Genomic DNA, 20,587 nt, shown 5'->3' with positions numbered 1-20,587 from the left:
AAGCATTATAGTTGGGGGCCCTGTTACAGGTTTTGCATCAGGGCTCAGGAGCTTCAAGTTACGCCTCTGCCCTAAAGGGTGTAGCTTCCAAAATAGGGTCACTTTTAGGGGTGGGGTTCCACTGTACCTCGGGGTCTTTGCAAATGTGAGATGGTGTCTGAAAATGATTACAGCAAAATCCGTACTGGGCCCTCCTATTTACCCAAAGAGCAGTTTATTTCTGTACTCAGAAAATATTGCTTTGAAATTTCTGGGATGCTTTTTCTCCTACTGCCCCACAAAACATTTGGGGCTAAGTCAGCATATTACAGGAAAAATTGTAATCTTTAATTTTCATCACCCAATGTGGGGTCAAAATGCTCACTACACTCCTTGAGAGGCATAGTTTCCAAAATGTAGTCAAATCTGGGAGGTTTACACTTCCACTGTCCACATATGTAACATTTCCATACTCGAGAAAAGAATTGGGTAACAAACTGGGGTGCTTTTTCCTCTATTGTCCCTCATGCAAATGAAAAGTTTGGGCAAAATCTACATGTTTCTAGGAAAATTTGTAAGTATTCATTTTCAAAGCCCAATTCTAAAACAGCTGTAGCGTCGGAACACTTTTATGAATGCCTTGAGGAGTGTAGTTTCCAAAATGGTGTGTTTTAAAGGGGTGTTTTTTATGTCTTGGCACCTTAAGGCCTTTGCAAAACTAAACTGAGGGCTGAAAAATCAATATAAATATAAATGAAAAATGTCTCAATGAAAGGGAGGCCCCCAAATCCACCAGGTGCGCCTTTATTTCTTTGGCTTGTGTTTGAGTCATGGTGTGCATAACAGCCACATATAAGATATTTTTTTTAAACTGCAGATTCAGAATATAAATTGTTTTTTTTATGGGCTAACTCTGGGCACAACTTGCAATGAACGACGCACGGGCACATAACAAGAAAAGGACAGGTTGTAATTTTTCATACTCAAACTATTCATTCGAGTAAAAAAAAGCCTGTGTGCATACACCTATTCAAATGAATGGTTGGGGTCAGAGGCGTAACTTGAAGCTTCTGGGCCCCAATTCAAAACCTGGAACGGGGCCCCCAACTATAATGCTTTATTCATAGTACTGGGCTCCCTATATGGAAAATAGAGGCCTTATGGGCCCCCTATGGCTCCTGGGCCCGGGTGCAACCACATCCCTTGCATCCTCTATAGTTACGCCCTTGGTTGGGGTTTTGGGACCAATTTTTTGGGCTGAAGATGGAAAAAAAGCCGTGAGCATGTACCCTAAATTATCATGCTGCAGATTTCAAATCCACACCGCCGGTCAATTTATACTATGGATCTCTTTTTTTTCAGCGTGTGGATGAAATTTTTTAAAATCTCATCTATATTGCTAGTAGGGCAAAAACATATAGCTGTATGTGTAACTAGGCTCGCCGCTACAGAGCCTAGTTGCACATGAGCTGTTTTTTTTTTTCTTTCTCGGAGGATTCAAGCTTTGTGCTATAGCGTGCAAGTTTGAATAAAACAGCGGGAAGATAGGTCCTACCCTATCTTTTCTGCACTTAGTATTAACCCTTTCCAATCCACTGTCTGACATCTTCCTACATTCTGATTGAAGCTTGTACAGCTTCAATGTCAGAAGACGTCCGACAGGGTATTCTTACCATCTATTGCCAGCCACTCCGCTATCAGAGCCTCTCTGGCACACGCACACTAGCTTTAACCAGCAGATGGGACCATTATATAACAGCAAAAAGAGAAAGACCTTTAGGAAACCCTGAATCCAAAATTGGATTGGAAAGGGTTAATAGGCGAAAATACCGCTAATAAAAATAAAACCATTGAAATTCTGTTATGCTCCCCTTGCCTGTAGAGTGCTGTGGGTGATGGTACTATTGTAACAGGTGTGGAATATGACATCATTTATGGAAAAAATTTACCCAATTCAATTGAATGAACAATGATTTAAGGAGCGTCCGGAAAAGAATGATATGGCAATAACATACAACATACAATTATTTGGATATAAGGCATTCTACTAGCTTTCAATTAACATTGTAAGGCCCGTCTCACATGAGCATGTCAGTACAGCGCATTCTGCACGTGGGTCTTGCACAGGTAATACGCTGTACTAATCTGCCATAGACAGCCATGTTGCTGCTCACACAACTTGGGCAAGAAAAATTGCAGCATATCCGATCGTGGCATGTATTACGCGAAAATACACTCCAAGATAAGACATGGCGACATGGCGATGAGTGCAATTGCATTCCGCGCGAATTTATCTAGCAGCCTACACGCTGCAAGATACACTTGTGTGAGTCCGGCCTTGATCGGTCTGTACCCTACGAATAGAGTATCCTTAATAATGGTTTACCATGGCCAGGGATAAAAAGCTCCAAAGATACTGTTTGAATAGAGGAGTCTTCTCTGAGGTAACTTCGGCCGGTGTCACACAGATGAATTGCGAGCGCAAATTTATGTGCTCAATATGCAGAGTATAGAACCCATTGATTTCAATAGGTTCATTCACATTTTCATATTTAAACGTCACTGTGACAGTTAAGGCTCTTGGAGCAAATGTAACCTTATCACTGAAAAGGCCTTGACACTAAGGGCTCATGTCCACGGGCAAAATAAGAATTAAAATCCGCAGCAGATTTTAACTCTTCTCCTGCCCGCGGATCCGCACCCCATAGGGATGCATTGACCACCCGCGGGGTAGATAAATACCCGCGGATCGTCAATAAAAGGGATTTTAAAAAAAATGGAGCATGAAAAAATCTGGACCATGCTCCATTTTCATGCGGGTCTCCCGCGGGGACGGCTCCCGCGGGCTTCTATTGAAGCCTATGGAAGCCGTCCGGATCCGCGGGAGACAAAATTCGGAATTTACTCACACGCTCCGTTTCTTCTCTTCGCCGCGGCGCCATCTTCTCTCCGTCGCGGCCGGATCTTTTTTCTTCGGGACGGCGCATGCGCGGGGCACGTCACCGACGTCATCATGCGCATCCGCCGCGCCGAAGAAAGAAGATCCGGCCGCAACGCAGAGAAGATACGGAGCGGATGGGAGGTGAGTTTATTCTCATTTATTCTTATTTTCAGCCCTCATGTCCGCGGGGCAGGAGGGACCCGCTGCAGATTCTCCATGGAGAATCCGGAGCGGGCCTGATTTTCCCCGTGGACATGAGGCCTAAAAGAAAACTTTATTAATTTATAAGAATAAAAAACCACTTCCTAACCCACTAGGGTGGTTAACCTAAACAGACACACAGCTACAGACAAAAACATATAACCATTCATCTGAATGAAAGATGAATGTAAGGGTGGACAATAGAATGAAAAAATTACTGGGTACAGAATACCCCAAGGTGTTACAGGGTATTGATATTAAATGTAGCGATAATGGTATGACGCTACCTATGAAGACAGTTTGGAGTCAAATATGACTGACATAGTAATCAGTTGATATAGAATAGATGTGAGTACTATTCGATCAGCAACTGTATGACCTCTTAATTGGGTTGCTGTAAGTATCAAATAGATAGTGGTCCTATGATGCCATATTGCTAAACCCACATATTAGTGTGTATTGCCACCCACTGAGATAGTAGTAATGGTCTATCCAAACCTGTAGTTCACTACTTAGTGTAAAAAGGGTTAATAGTCCAACAACACCGTAATGTAGCGCTGTGACTGAACTGGACTAGTTATCGCCAGGAGTCACTAAAGAAGATTTTTTGGAGCGATGTCCTCAGTCGGAACAAAGTTCTGACGTCCATTAGAAGTATCGTCTATCGTCGACGCGTTTCCACAGTGTAATGCTTTATTAAACACTGCTTCATCAGGACGAGGTGATATATATAACGTTAGTTAGAAGTTGAACAGGGAAAGGCAGAACGCAGAATAATTCTATTTGCGGAAAGCTGCGTCTGCCTTGATGACCCTTCACTATGTGAAGTGCTGGCAAGGCTGATACTGGTTGTATATAAGAATGATATAACGGCTGGAATAATACACTGCTGCAGAGACCAGCGCCTGGTGTTGATACAACGGAGCGATTAAGGGCAGCACTTCACTCTAATATGTAAAGTGCTGACAGGGCTGATATTAGTTGTATATAGGAGTGATACAGCGGCTGCAATAATGCACTGCTGCAGGAACCAGCACCTGATACTAAATACTACAGAGCCCTTACGGGCAGCACTTCACTCTAACATGTAAAGTGCTGACAGGGCTGATACTAGTAGTATATAGGAGTGATACAGCGGCTGGAATAATGCACTGCTGCAGGAACCAGCACCTGATACTAAATACTACAGAGCCCTTACGGGCAGCACTTCACTCTAACATGTAAAGTGCTGACAGGGCTGATACTAGTAGTATATAGGAGTGATACAGCGGCTGGAATAATGCACTGCTGCAGGAACCAGCACCTGATACTAAATACTACAGAGCCCTTACAGACAGCACTTCACTCTAAGGGTGCCTACCCACTTGCGATTTTTTTTCCTGTGATGTTTTGCGTTTTTTCTCAAGAGCAATTAGTATAGAATGTGTTCTTGTCCATCTGGGGTTTTTTTTCCGTTTCGTGGGGTTTTTTCACATAGGAACTGTCAGTTGCATATGTCTCCTTATTTTTCTCTTAATGCACCCATGATTGTCAATGGAGGGCCGCGAAAAACGCGCAAAAAACGCACGAAAACGCTGCGTTTTTCACGCGCGAAAATCGGCAACGCAAGTGGGTAGGCGCCCTTACATGTAAAGTGCTGACAGGGCTGATACTAGTAGTATACAGGAATGATACAATGGCTGGAATAATGCACTGCTGCAGGAACCAGCACCTGATATTGAATACAACAGAGCCCTTACGGGCAGCACTTCACTCTGACACTTCACTCTAATTATAAATTAATAAAGTTTTCTTTTAGTGTCAAGGCCTTTTCAGTGATAAGGTTACATTTTCATATTTTGTGCGTTCATTTTGGTCGCGCAAAAAAAATGCAGAATGCTCTATTTTCTGCACATTTGCACACCAAAGGTCTCTATGGAAGTCAATGGGGAGTGCGCAAATGTGCGCACAATACGCAAGGAGATGTGTAATATGCTGTGTAATTCCACTGGAAAAAGAACACATCAGGAACTCATTAGATGAATTAGCCATTTCAGTTGGTATTCCATGCGCAAATGAACATGCGGGCAGAAAAAGTACAATAAAATATGCCAATATATACACAAAAAAGCCTCGTTCGGTGCACAACAAAGTTGTGCTTAGGCGCACACAAATATGCACACACCTGTGTAACGCCGCCCTTAGGGCTCTTACCCGCTGACAATAGACTTTCCTGCGACGCGAGAGTGAGTGAAAATGCATGATTATGAAACCAATGATTTTTAATGGTTTCATTCTCATTAGCGATGTGTTCACTCAACTAAGAAAAATCTGCGATATCGCCCATTGTTTTCAATAGGGCCGGCGGCAACAGTGCCGGCCCCATTGAAATCAATAGGAGAAGATCACGAAGCAGCTTAGGATTCCCCAATAGAGAGGAGAAAGAGTGGGGCAGAGCAACAGGGGTCTCTTACATATTTCTTCATATTTGGAGAGATAGGGGGCTTCCCTGAGAATAGGCGTGGGGGAGCTTGAGATTGGGTGGGGCTAGAGGAGTGATCATAGTGATCCCTCTCTAGCCAAGTGAGGGGGCGGGGCTGGCAGGAGGATCCATTGAAAATCATTGAAAATGATTGGTTTTGTAGTCATGCATTTTCACTCACTCTCACATTGCAGGAAAGTTTATCGCCAGTGGGCAAAAGCCCTTAGCTTTACAGAAACTGCAGTTACCCAAATGACTAAATCCGCTAACTGAAATATGCAGTCATTGAACAAATTATTAGCACAGTACCTTTGGGGATTCTGTAAAGTAAAGAAGTCAAAATATGATTACACATCATCAAAAGCTTGAATATCCAGATACTTGCTATTGGTCTATCTGCTCTCGCTGGAGGTCTCTCTCCCAGTGATGGCTCAGCACTTGTAGTTGGTAATTTCAGTTGGCATTTCCTTAAATGATCACAGACCTCCCTCTGGCACTTGTGTTGCAGTAGCTGGGTAGCACCAATCCTGAAATCTGAATTACGCTCTCTCTCTGGTCAGGAAAACCCAGCTCTACAGTAGTACAGGGGCAGCTCACTCCTCACAAGGCTCTCTGCAAAATCTGCAGAGTTCCCCAGAGCCTGGGAACAGGAGCTGTGTTTTATACCAAGCCCATTAGCCAATCAACGAGAAGCTCTCACTGTATTAATCCACAGCAGCAAAGTTAGAATAAAAAAAAGTAATCTGACATTTCTGAAAGTTCTAGGAGATACATATACAAAGTCCAGCAATAATATACATAGATATATATGCACTATATAAATATAGATTTACAGTATATAATGATGATGATTATTAGGCCATATGCATATGGCTGTATTACGGCTCATTTGCCTCCCTATAGCTGTATGAGGTCTTATTATTGTTAGGGCTCATTCACACTTTAGTATTTGATCAGTATTTTGTATGTGTTCCAAGCCAAAACCAATAGCGGAGTGCTGAGGCCAGTGATTGACTGCAGCGGTCACATAAGTATACGGGCACGTCACTACTGCAGCCATATAAACAAAGCCCAGCAGGGAGGACCAGAGCGTTGGCGCTGGAGCAGCGGGGGATTGAACCAGTGAGTATACCTTCTTCTTTTATTTTAGAACATTTCCTATGTGTAGAAAAAAATTGTTATCTCTCAGACAACCCTATTAATCATTGTACTACGAAACGTTTAACTTTAGCTTTCCTCACGACATAAACCAGCACATCATTTCTCCTTGTAAGTTACTTCTAAAATGCTATCTGCTACCACATGGATTAAGTCCAGCTTTGTTTTATGTGTTGGCCTGCCGCTGCTATCAGGAACCACTTGACTGTATCACCCGCCTGAGTCGGTGGGACTGTTATATGTGCTCCTCACTGTTGCTTCATCCTGTAGCTTGCAGTATATCAGTATATGTACCGTTCTGGCACTGATTTGAAATAGGAGGATTAGGGCAGTAAAACTCAAAGTAGACATTCTGATTTAGGTAGAGCCTTTCCTGAAACGCATAAGGTCCTGCTGTTGTTTGAATATGGGCTAGATCCTTGCAGTGCACCGTGTGCTTGTCGTGAGTGGAGATATAGTGACGCAGGTTCAGGATATGATGCAGCAGGTGAAGTAACCAAAATGTACAATATTTATTTGAAAATAACATAAAAGTGGAAACAATCGTAACAATAAGTATTAAGCAATTAGGCTTTCACCTTGAGTACCTAGGTGCTACCTACTCCTAGCTAAAATGTAGGAATAAAAATATCTTGTGAGTAATCCATGATAACAGTAATATCTCGTGAAGAACATCAAGACACTTTGCTAGTAACGGTACTGTTTCTCAGAAATACAAGGATATAATACACTGTCTCTTTCTAAGGGTTAACCCTCTACTACTTTCAATATGGTCTACTAGAAAGGCTGATTATGGAATAGACTTGTGATGTCTCTTTGTGTAAGGCTTGTTTGCTGCCCCAGGCACCTTTTTACCTTTCTCCCTCGTAAACAAATATCTCAGTCTGTGAAAGGAACTCGCTTTAGTCTCTGTCTCTCCCTACAGCAAGCCTGCTGACTACCTGTTTTGACTATATTGGTATGCACAATAAATGTCTCTGCTAAGGCTGGCCTCACTTACAGTTTGATGCACAGGAGTTGCAGCTTTTACCGACCCGATCTCTTCTGCAGCGTTGTCTGTGGTTTGGAGCGCTACTTTCTGCTTCTCTCCCTGTGCGGCACTTTTTTTAGCTGCTGCACTCCAGGCTGATGGAGTGACTGATCATATTTGTCTCAGGCAGCACCGTCTCCTGTCTTCTCAGTCTTCATTCCTGCACCATCCCACTTCAGCTCAGTTCTGCTCTGTCCTGCTCTGCTCATTATACAGTAACTGTCTTTTCTATAGTGAGAGCATCAGCCAACAAACAAGTGTCCAGTGAGCATGCTCAGTTCAGTTTGGAGCTGCCATCTTGGTGCTCCATTGTAAAGACCAGTACACCCTAGACATTGCCACATCTTCAATCCTTTCAGAGGCAGCATTAACCCCTTGGAGTGAGTCCATTATACGTTATCCAGCAGTCAGTGGATAAAGTAAATTATCTCACTACAAACTTCATCAGGTGATTTTCATTTGTAATGGCCTAACTATATCATAATTGATGTGCTCAAACCACCAACTTCCTTCATCCAATACCTTTGGTCTGGAATTTAAAGGCATATTAAAGTGACCTATCAAGGATGTAGCTTACAGGGTAGCAGCTTTTATGGGGCTAAGACACAATGCACATGAGCTTATTTGCATTGCAGAAATCAGAGTGGGCATCCACCTCCGGATTCTGCAGCAAATACTGCCCATAGACATGCTATGGAAAATCACACATACGCAATACAGATCTGGATAGGTATGCAGAGGCCCCTAGGCTGGGCACAGGGTCAGATTCCGCTGTGGGATCCCGCATGCAGAATCCGATCCAGCAATGTGCATTCAGCTTAACCCTTAGCAATCCAATTTTGGATTCAGTGTTTCCTAGAGGGCTTTCTCTTTCTGCCATTATACAATGGCAACATCTGCTGGCTAGAGCCAGTACTGCAGTATGTGACATGCTGGAGAGGCCCCTCGACAACAGAGCGGCAAGTAATCTAGAGTAAGAATACCCTGCCGGACTTCTTCCGACATCAAAGCTGTACAGCCTTCAATCAGAATGTCTTTAGACGTCAGACAGTGGATTGAAAAGGGTTAAGTCAGCCTGTTACAGCTCAGAAGTCTAAAAGTCATGCAGCGATGGGTCTTCTGGTCCTTTTCATCCTCTCCATCCTCCTCTCATCTGGTCAGCAATGTCTACCACTGACTAGCCAACAAAGTCTGCTGTAAATTTTATTGTTTATGGCCTATTCTTATTATTCATTTGCACTGCCCAATAATCATTATAATAGCTCCTAAGCTTGTAAACTAAGTTTTGGCCAATGCAAATGGTATTCGCTGTGAATGATACAGTTGGAGAAAGAAGATGATCAACGAGAGAGTAAGAAAATAGGGAAAAGATATAGAAAGGATTGGGACCAAAGAAAGATAAGCCTTTCATATCATGAACCTCACAGTACCTAGAAAGGAGTCCTTATCAAAGTATTTTATAGGGCCCCATAATTGCTAGCTACGTCCCTACCATCGTCCTCCTCTATAGTTAAATTGCTTGTATGTGCCCAGTATTGGAACCGAAGTAAATGGGGTTGAGCTGCAATACCATAAAAAAACAAATCTTTCATTCTACTCGTAAGCAACCTTTTTAAATAAAACATATATTGCATAGACAAACAATTGCTTACTATATTGCTCCTGATTGCAGACCTGAAAGTAGAGCGGGGCGATGAAGGGAATTTCATAGTCACCGCAGTTGCCTTGCATACCCATCATCAAGCCATAAGCCACTGTTTACAGTAGCCTTTAGTTTGCAAAAGGGACCCAGGCTACAGACTGTAATAAAAGTACATGTTATATGTGACTAAGGGCTGCTGACAGACTGGCTGGGAAGCTGAGATTTTGATTTCCCCTGGCTATATCCTGCTCTGTTTTCGGTACCCTCCTGCCGTCAATGGGGCCGACTGTTAATGACAATATATTAAGGAATTGTTTTTGCACACTACTCTTATATTTTGTGTAAAGAGTCTCCAGACCAGAGGTACTCCTTGACTAAATCTAATTTTCTTGCTTTAAAATTGAAATTTCTCGACCCTCTTTTTTTATTGCTTTATTTTAACAGTGCAGCCTTTCAGTCTAGTTCAGCGCTAACAGTCTATAAAGATGATCTGCTTCATTCCATTCCAGAATATTTCCGTTCCTGACCCCTTTTGACTAATTTGATTTGCCAGAAGCTTGGCATTCACACATTGTCTGCTGTGTGCAGTTATTAGACACGTTACCATATAACACCATGAAGAGAGAATTAGAGTGTATTAGAGGAAGGAGTTACAGAAGAAAGAAGGGAAATATTGGAGCAAATCAGTTTTCATTAGTAAGGTAGAGTAAAGTCTTCCTATATCTTTATCTATCTATCTATCTATCTATCTATCTATCTATCTATCCGTCTTATATTAATTTTTACCCCAAAAGAGGCACTAGGTCTTATTTTCGGTGATGTCTTATTATACTTACCTAGGAGGCTTGGTCCACATCCCTCCCGCTGCTCTTTGGAACTCCGGCTGGTTTCTAGCAGTCCTCGGCCGCCCACAGAAGATCGCTTCCTGGTTATGGGATTCATAAATCCCGCCTCCAGGAAGCGATGGCTTTGATTGGTTCAGCTAATCACTGCCGTGCTCGATAAACCAATGCAATTGCTGTGATTGGTTCATCCAGCGCTGCATTAATTGGCTGAGCAGCACTCAAGAACCAATCGCAGCCATTGTGTTGTGGAGGTGGGATTTATAAATTGGCTAAGCCGTGGCATTGATTGGCCAATTCATAAATCCAGCCTTCACAACACGATGGCTGCAATTGGTTCTCGAGCACTGCTCAGCCAATCAATGCAGCTCTGGTTGTACCAATCACAACCATTGCATTGGCTCATCGAGCATTGCATTGATTAACCAATCAGAGACATTGGTACCTGGAGGCGGGATTTATGAATCCCACAACCAGGAAGTGATCTTCTGTGGGCGGCCTAGGACAGCAGGAAGCCTGCTGGAGCTCCGGAGAGCAGCGGGAGGGTGGTGGGGGGCGTGGACCGAGCCTGCTAGGTAATGTATTGCTTTTTTTATGTAATGCACATAAGGCTTATTTTCAGGGTAGGGCTTATATTTCGGGCCTCCTCGAAAATCCTAAAAAATCATGGAAGGGCTTATTTTTGGTGAACCAGGATATCTATCTATATCCAGTGACATTGTTATGGGCGAACGAGGGTCATGGATGTACATGAGGAGTGTGTCCAATCTCACAGAAGAGCTACTGTAACAGAAATTGCTAAAAAAGTTACTGTCTATAATTGAAAGGTGCAGGCTCGCTCTGGCCAACAGGTGAAGAGGTGAATCCCTGCTGGGTCCTAAGTCAGTAGTGGACCCCCCAGACCCTCATCACTCCCCACAAGTCGCACATAGCACAGTACATTAATGGCAGTACTTACAGATACAGATTGATATAGATGCATAGGTTGGCTGAGATGATCTAGGTGTATCAGGAGTCTGGCCACTATTCTCCCATCTTGGCTCTTAACTGTACAGTGGGCCCCCAGGGTGAATTTTACTGGTGGGCCGTAAGCACCCCAGTCCAAGACCGGAAAGTACTACTGGTCTCATTGAGCTGTGCACTCTAGAAAGTAAAGAGTTAAAGCAACATATTAAGTGCCCATTTAAATGGGCATATGCAACTTGCTCTTGAGATTCTCGGGCACGAAAGCACATGAACACTATTTTGTGCTTCCCAATGCCCGCAGGCAGAGCATACTGCAATTTTGGTCTATAATACGGACCAGAGTAGGATATGCTGCAATTTTTTCACAAGGACCATCTGTCCATGTCACTGGTGTAACTATAGGGGATGCAAGGGCCCAGGAGCCTTAGGTGGCCCTTAAGACCTCTCTTCTCCATATAGGGAGCCCAGTACTATGAATAAAACATTATAGATGGGGGCCCTGTTACAGGTTTTGCATTGGTGCCCAGGAGCTTCAAATTATGCCTCTGTTTTAAGGGGTTAAGGGAAATTGGGGGGCCCCAAGATAAACTTTTGCACCCGGGCCCATGAGCCTTTAGCTATGCCCCTGGTCCATGTTAAAAAATGCCCATCTGAATAGCCTGATTAGCTCCAGTGGGTCTATGAAATACACGGACAGCACACGGATGGGATATATGCGTATATGAATAGGCCCTAATGAGCATTACAGAGCCCAATAACTCTGTGTTCACACTTGGCATTTCTAGTGTGTTTTCGCTGTATTTGTGAATTGTGGAAAAAAAAACCCATAAAAAATGCATGCAGTTTTTAAAGACCACATATTTTTTTTAAAGAACGCATGTGCATTTTAAACCATGTGGGTTGTAGAATCGTGTGCTTTTTCAGAAACATCTGAAAGTGCCAAGTGTGAATGCAGTCATAGGGCGGCTTCACACGGACATATTTGGGCGCTCAATATGCAGAGATTAGAACCCATTGATGTCAATGAGTTTGTTCTAATCAACGAATTTTTTGCGCGCATTTCATGTGCGCAAAAAAAGTCCTGCTATATGTTTCTGTGCATTTGCGCAGCAAAGGTCCCAATAGAATTCCATAGGAGTTGTGCAAATACGCAATACACCATGCAATTCTATGAAAAAAAGAACAAATCTGGACTTCTTTTGGTTAAATATCCTTTTAAATCAGGACAGGGGTATGTCCCACGCGCATATGAACAGGGCTTACGTGTGCAAAAAAGTACAATACAATGCACCAATATGCTCACAAATCAACCTAGTCCACTGCACAAAATTGTTGCGCTGAGGCGAGCGTATTTGCACATACATTAATCTGAAGACACCCTTACCGCTCTTCCTGTCTGCAGAGTTTGGAACTTTTAACTCTCAGATCAGATCCAGAGCGCACAGCTTAGAGGGAACAGTGGTCCGAACATACCGTGCATTGCAGCTTGCTGTATATAGGACTGCCTAGCGCATTGGACCGGAACCAACTATAAAGGCATATGTGCCCCAGAAGAAGCAATGGCGAAAGCTGCCATCTTTGTATGCCTGGTTATTTCGTTCTTCCATTTGGTATTATAGTGGGTAAGGGGTATACTCTATACTACTATATATTATGATATACGGTTGCATCTCCGTATCTTATTATTATTTTATCATGCTGTATTGTAATAAAGAGCCTTAGACAATATTAAGTTCGTGTTGCGTGTGCACTTAATTCCGTGTAGGTGTTGTGGTTTGTTTATGTGGCCACACTGTTTTTCTTACTATGTAATAGCGCCCATTTACTTTATTGGTTTAGCTATAAATACATACTATTGCAGCAGGATATGTCTTGTTTGCAGTTAGCAGTAATTTCTTTTTGCAATTTGCTTTTTGGCAAAAATGTGGTGTGAACCTAGCCCTGTTCTATCAGTGTCACTGTTCGTAGTGGTATGCCATAAAAAATGATATACAGGTTTACTGTATAGAAATATCTATCATAGTGGCTCACACTGTGTGATAGATTTGGTTCTTACTTACAATTATTTTGTGCCAGAAAAGTGCTGCACCACCAGAGGCAGATTGACCATTGCCTCTACAAAGAGAAATCCTCATAGCCTGGTCAGATCATGGGCCATTCTGGTCAGGCAAAGCTGGTATCAGCACCTGGGTAGATGCCCAGATCTGCAATGTTAGGGCTTGTTTGAGTCGCTCTCCCATACACTCCCTGAAGATGGTCTGGACATCTGATTCCCATGTTTTCATGGCTTGCGAGCCCCTTCTTCCTTACCCTTTTATCAGGTATGGTTCCAGACATCAGATTTCCTTAGGGCTCATTTGCATGGGCGTATGAATACTATGTTGTGAGTATCTCGCAGCGTTGTACTTATCGCAGCCCATTCGCTCGGCCAGCAGAGAGCAAGCAGTGATCGCGTAAGGCTACGAGTGGCGCTGTGCATGCCCAGGATTCTGACATCACGGACATGCGCAGTGTGACTTTTAAAAAAAAATCTCCCACTCTGTGCAGAACGGGGCTGCATATTAAATTCTGTCTATTCACAGGCATTGTGAAGGGACAGCATTTCATGAAACGTGGAGAAATAGAGCATGCTGCACTTTATTTCTCCTGCGTTTTATATGCAGTGTCCCCTTGCAGTTCCACTCACTGCGCGTTACGCATGGGAAATACACGTGCGAATACGCAGTGACAATACGCCCATGTGAATGAGCCCTTATGCTGTCATATGGATGATGTCTGACACGTTAGTCCCTTCTCCGTCAGACAGGTGATGTGTTACGCTCTGCCCCTTGCGTGTGTGGGTGTGGATGTTTCAACCATGTCTGTTTCAGTGTATGCATGCATGAGGTTCTGGCTGGGATTCCTCTGTGTCTGTAAGTGTGCAGACACCTGGTGTGAGCAATGTCTTGTTCAGTGTTTTATGTCCCATGTTGGAATTCCCTCTGTCTTCAGGTGTGCATACACCTGGTGTGTATTTTGTCCTATATTGGTGTTCCTGCATATACCTATCTAGGGCGAGACAGGTGGTCCATAAGTACCAGCATGGGGCTGTCCGTATTGGGACAATCGCTCGGCTTGTAGGCAGGGTGCCCTTTCCTGGGATTATTTATCTTGTTATAGTATGGACTTACAAGACAATGAGGACCCTTGACATGGGCTTGTGAGCTTATGTATTTTGGCCAAAATACTAACCAACACCTCATACTTAGTTATACTCCCATCAGCCTTGTTTTTTTTAGTACTTTAGTTAGTATTAGACCGCCTGGTGTTGGTGTAGGGTCTGTGTCCTTGTTTTCCCTTCGTTGTTTGCACGTTCGGTTTATGTATGGTGTGAACAGTGTTCGATCATGTATGTTTCCCTATATCCTTTCACTTTAGCTTTAACCCCTTCCAATCCACTGTCTGACGTCTTAAGACATTATGATTTAAGGCTGTACAGCTCCGATGTTGGAAGACATCCGTCGGGGTTCTCTTGCTGTATATTGCCAGCCTCTCTGCTGTTGGAGCCTATCCAAGGTGTCACCTCATGCAGTACTGGCTTTAGCTAGCAGATAGCCCCGTTGTATGACGGCAGAAAAAGAGTAAGACCCCAGGAAAACCAGGATATAAATTGGATTGGAAAGGGTTAATTATATTGCAATCTTGAAGGCAAGGTGAATAAGACCTACACTGAACCTAATATCCATATCCAGCATCAGCTAATACTTGTGTTGGCTCCCTCTGCTAGTAATTTGGACCCATATTTCATTCCTGACTTCTGCACCAAAATACTAACTGCAGATTTTGATATGGAATTGCAGGAATCCAGTATTCTCAACTTCAGATCAAAATCCGCACATTAGCATTGCGGATTTTGGGGTTGAATATTCTGCAGGAGGGTATATTCACAATGCTGTTGTGGAATATTCACATCATTTTAACTCCGCCCCTTCTCTAGATACTTTTCTAAAGTGAAGTGAGAGGCTTAACCTTTGTTCTCTTTGGTTCCCATCAATTTTGGTGTAAATTTGTCTCCGTTGATTTACAACAAAAAAGGTGCAACTTTAGCCAAAGTTCTGAAAGAATATCAGTAAGTAATGTGCCCCCGAGCTGCAAGATTAATATTGTTATACAATAAGAAATGATATACAAATACATGTAATATTCAATATTTAACAAATTTGTATTGGAAAATCTCAACACTAGATTAAAAAACTACACAAACTCTATTGTAACATTTAATTTCAGAGTAGCTAGAATGCAATACTTCTAGAAACCACTCATCAAAGATGGAGCATTATTTCTAGATAGTACTTACCACTCAAATAATATATAACACTTGCTAATCAGAAAATATGAGTTCTAATTCAGTGCTCCCCAATGACAGAATATTCTTTCTAGATACAGTTTACCAATGATATAACATATTTTCTAAATACTACTTTTCAATCACAGAATATAGGCCTCCTGCACACAGGCGGAAATTCCATGGCGGGATTTCCCGCAGAATTTCCGCCCATGCCTGCTGCCATAGGATTAGATAATGCAACCCTATGCAGACAGCCTCAATTTGACCACGTGAAAACGCGCGCGGTAAACAAATTGCGGCATGTCCTATTTCTGTGCGAGCCTTGCAGAGGCCTGCACAGAAATGTCACTGGTGATGCGCCAGCTCCGCTCTGCGCACCTGCCGGCTGGGCGGCAGCCGGCACATCGCATTGCAAGGAAGACGCCTGGATGAGGTTAGCTACGGTGGTCACTGCAGGGGCACGGCTCGCATCCCGCTGCAAGAATTCTTGTAGTGGGATCCAACCCGGCCGTCTGCAGGAGGCCAGCAAGCGCAGAACAGACGAGACCCGCACAGAAATAGAGCATGCCGCGATTTGTTTTACCGCCTGTTTTTTACACGGACAAATTGCAGCCGTCTGCCTAGGATTGTGTTTTCTAATGCAATCCTATGGCAGCGTCCACGAGCGGAAATTCTGCGGGAAATCCCGCCGCAGAATTTCCGCCCATGTGCAGGGGGCCATAGATAGATAGATAGATTACTCATCCATTATGGAACATTGTTTTTAGATACCACCTAATAATAGATCTTGTAAAATTGGGCATGAGAAAAAGTCCCTGGAAATAGAAACAAGTGTCAGTATTGATCTGGATGTTAAGACCTGTTTTGTGTATGTTTTCCCTAATTTCTAAAGCGCAACAGAATATGTTGGCGCTTTATAAATAAAGATTAATATTACTTTTTTCCACACTTAGTGTCTGACGTCTGGCAGCAGATCCACGGTAGTCTCTATTGATCATTGTCTGGCGTGAATGCTTAGGGTTAGCCATGTTTTACCTGTTAGGCTTACATTATTACTTGTAAATGCTTCCATTTTACACGTGTAACATGGAATCATTAACTATTTATAATGTACGGCTAACAGGTAAAACATGGCTAAGCATTCACGGCAGGCAACAATCTATACATGCTGCTCCTAGGACCTTTGACAAGTCACCCAATAGGGAGCTAGGGGTGTGCCAGGGGCGTTTCTCCTGTCAAACCCCTAGCTTCCTGGTGGTGTCAAGGTACACTAATACCCAATATTGCTAGATACTAATTGCCAATAGGAGGATATTCTTTCTAAATACAGCTTACCAAAGGTAGAACATTATTTGTAGTTAGCACTTACCCATCATAGAAAATTATTTCTAGATACTACTTAGAGCACCAATGGTAGAATACTATTTTTAGATACTACTTACCGGTAGATAGTAACGCCAAATAATAGGGTATTATTTCTGGACACTACTTTATACTTCTCAGGAGAATACCTAAGACTTGTAGAACTGCTAGAGCAAGTTGAACAATACATGGGAAAGATTTATGATGTAGTAAACTTGTATGGGAATTAACACTGCATGCCATAGACAACATTACTAACATGTTTAATTTTACATCACAAACATATATTTAAGGCTACTTTCACATCTGTGGCGTAGGTTCCATTTTCCTGTTCTGTTCAGGGAGCAGGAAAGGCAGATTACCCTGGCCGAATGGCCAGTCTTATGATGGAGCTGAGACAACTATAATGGAGTCCATTTGGTTTCCACACAGCTGCCCGGCCTTTTACTGGAAGGGAAAGTGTTGAATGCAGCGCTATTTCTTCCGGTATTTTGTGCTGGACCTGTGATGAAACCTCTGAATGGAGGTTCCAACGCAGATGTGAAGGCACCTAATTGATAATTGTCGGATTTGGCAACATAGCTATAATGGCTCAAGTCCTAAGTACTTTCTTCTGCCATTTGGTGAGAAGGGAGGGGAAATTCCTGTCCAGCTGTGGCTCTCGAGCTACGCCTAATTTTGGAAGAGAGAGACTGTACAATTGAGAGAGGGCACTGTGCCACCCGCCAGCTCACAAGGGAACACGTTATTGTCAAAAAAATTTTCAAGGTCCACCTGCAATGTGCGTTGCCATCCAGTACATGGTCATAGCACATTCGGCCTATCACTATGCTGCCGGTTGTGCCTTACCTGGTGGGCAAGCATTCATATGCCATCAGCCCAGTCCGATCGAGCCTGTGGATGTATTCGGGACCTCAGGTGAACCCTTCCCCAGATACCTGCCCTTGCAGCAACTCCCTCTTTGACGGCCCATTGCTTTTTCCCCTTTCACTGCCAACTGTCCCCTTACAATGGAGCATGCATATTTATGGTCGTGATGGTCCATGTGAGGTCAAAATATTCAATGTTGGGCTTCAAAAGTTATTCTTCATGCAAATTAGAAAGGTAACTATGAATTTTCTTACAGCAACATCTCCAAACACATTCAAAGCTTGTCATTCATAAGGGGTGTATCAGGGCATGGTAGTAATGTGACAATGGCTTTACATGGGCGTAGTTTGTTATTCATGGCTGGTACAATTTCTAAGATGAGGAAAGTGAAGTGGAATACACCTGTGACAGGTCAGAGTTTTAAAGAGCGTTTTTTTTTGTTTCAGAGCAGATATTGAACATGAGTCACACATTGTTTTAAACACCATAGTCTAGGCATTGCTCACATTAATGACTTTTTTTTTTACTAATTCTGTCCCTACTACAGAAGATAGCCTGTGTTCATTGTGCAACAGGCAGAAGGTAGAATACACACTACTGTGACAAAGACCTGTATTCTGTTCAAAGCCTTGAAGGTCAGCAGTAGGGAAATTCCTGCTACAACACTCTATTATCAGGTCACTCCTTCCTGGATGCTCACACTTTAAAATTTTTCTCCCCATCTTATATATTTAGAGTATGGTATATTCACTGACTATGCCATAAATGTCTGATAGCTAAGGGTTATAATTTGGGAGGACAGGGGTTCCCTAATCCCTCTTTTGACAGATTATGTGATTGACAGCAGCCCAGTGTGGGCACTGCAAAGAGAGTGATCCACCAATGAGTGTGAATCTCTCCAAACAAGTTTATGGGAGTTATTAAAAACAGCCAAGCAACCTTGCTCCTATAGACTTTTTGAAAGTGCCATGATTGAGAGCTCTGCAACCTCTGCATTATATACCAAGTACAGCCCTGTACATTGCATAGTGGCACTGCCTGGTATTTCAGCTCAATTTCATTCACTATGTGATCAATGAATGTAACATCACAGGCCAAAGAAGAGGCCACAGCACTCACCTGAGCTCTCCGGGCCCCTTTAAAAAGTTGATTAGTAGGGATGCCAAGAGTTAGACCCCACTGACTTGATATTGATTACCTATGCTAAGGAAAAAGGTATTTAAATGGAGAGAGCTATGACATGCACAGCCAATTCTCCATTCATTCTCCAAGTAGATGGGCCTGTGACTATCTAGTGGACATACTATAAGAGTGCTTTCACATCTGCATCGGGAGTTCTGTTTTCCTGCTCTGTTCATGGAGCAGGAAAGGAGAATCCCCTGGCCGAACAGGTCCGCCTTATTGACATTAATGGGGTTCGTTTCGTTTCCACTTAGCTGCCCGGTATTTTACAAAAAGAAAAAACTCTGTGCCAAATCTGTGATGGAACCACCGAACTGAGGTTCCAGCGCAGATATGAAACCATCCTTAGACACCTATTTCTCAGTGCAGTTCTCCCTAATATACTGAAGACCTTTATAGTGGATCGGGGGGGATTAAGTTGTCCTTGAGCATATTAAGTCCACAGATGGAGTCTTAATGCTCCCTGGGAAAAAAAAACATGTAAATAGGGGATGGAAAACTACCTCCACAGCGCCACCTATCGAAAGATAACTTTCCTATAAGTCAATGTTCGACCTTGGAAGTACTTTCCATACCCTATTCATAAAGACATTTATAAAAACACATAAGGAACTAATGAGATAATCCCATGTTATGTAAAACAGGAATATATGTTCTAGCGAGTCTTCTGAAGATTGACAACGCAATTAAAGTAAGTATGATGCTGTTAGTTATCTGTGTTTTTACAGTTTTAACGAGTACAGCTTTGTACTGCTGCCAAATCACTCCTATTCTACTAGTATATGAGGCATAGTAATGTGAGACACCGTGTGATTTGTCCTGGTAGGTCTTGGTATCCCTAGATGAAGGTTCACCAAGTTCATTTTTCTTGACCCTCTCAGTGAGTTTTTTGCCCTTTCGCCAAGAACAGAAGTACTTGTGCAGTAGCATAATTAAGAGAACAGTTCTTTCCAGGACAGGACTCACTAGAGGCCATCAAAATAGACATTCAGAAGCTCTCTTGTTGTTGCACATAGAGGAATGCAGGCATAAATGAAGGTGCTAGGTGTGGCACCCTGTGGTCTCTGAGAGGATGAACATGCCCTGCACCCTGAGGGTACATAGATGAACGTGAATAATAACTATGATTCACCTACATTTGTTCTTAAATGGGAATCCTGTGTGTCTGTAAATGTGTGCGACTCTAGGTGTGCCCAGGCTTGTCTGATCCCTGTCAGAGAAGCAGACAGTTTCCATATAAAGACCTAGTGATCAAAAAAAAGTGTTGAAAGAAGCAATGATATGTGCTTTTTGTCCTGCGAGTAGCACCACCCTCCGAGCTTAGTGTGAGATTCCCTGTGAAGTGAACCTCTTCTCTCCTGCTCATATTCTACCTTCTCATTTCCCGGCTTCTCTACTCTAGAACATTCATTGCTGCCTGCTTACGCGTTCCCTGCTTCTCCCTACCCTCCTGAACATTGCCTATGCTCTTCACCGTTATGGCCTTCACAACACCCTACACTTCTAGATCTTCTCACAGAAGAAGACCATCCTTTGCACCCGCCATTTGTGTTCTGTTTTTTGATGTTCTGCGTTGTATTTTAGCTTGACACTTCTGAAGACATTACTGCGTCTGTCCTAGATATA

Source organism: Eleutherodactylus coqui, chromosome 1 (assembly GCF_035609145.1).
Source record: "Eleutherodactylus coqui strain aEleCoq1 chromosome 1, aEleCoq1.hap1, whole genome shotgun sequence".
Classification (NCBI taxonomy): Eukaryota; Metazoa; Chordata; class Amphibia; order Anura; family Eleutherodactylidae; genus Eleutherodactylus; species Eleutherodactylus coqui.
This window is presented reverse-complemented; position numbering follows the sequence as displayed.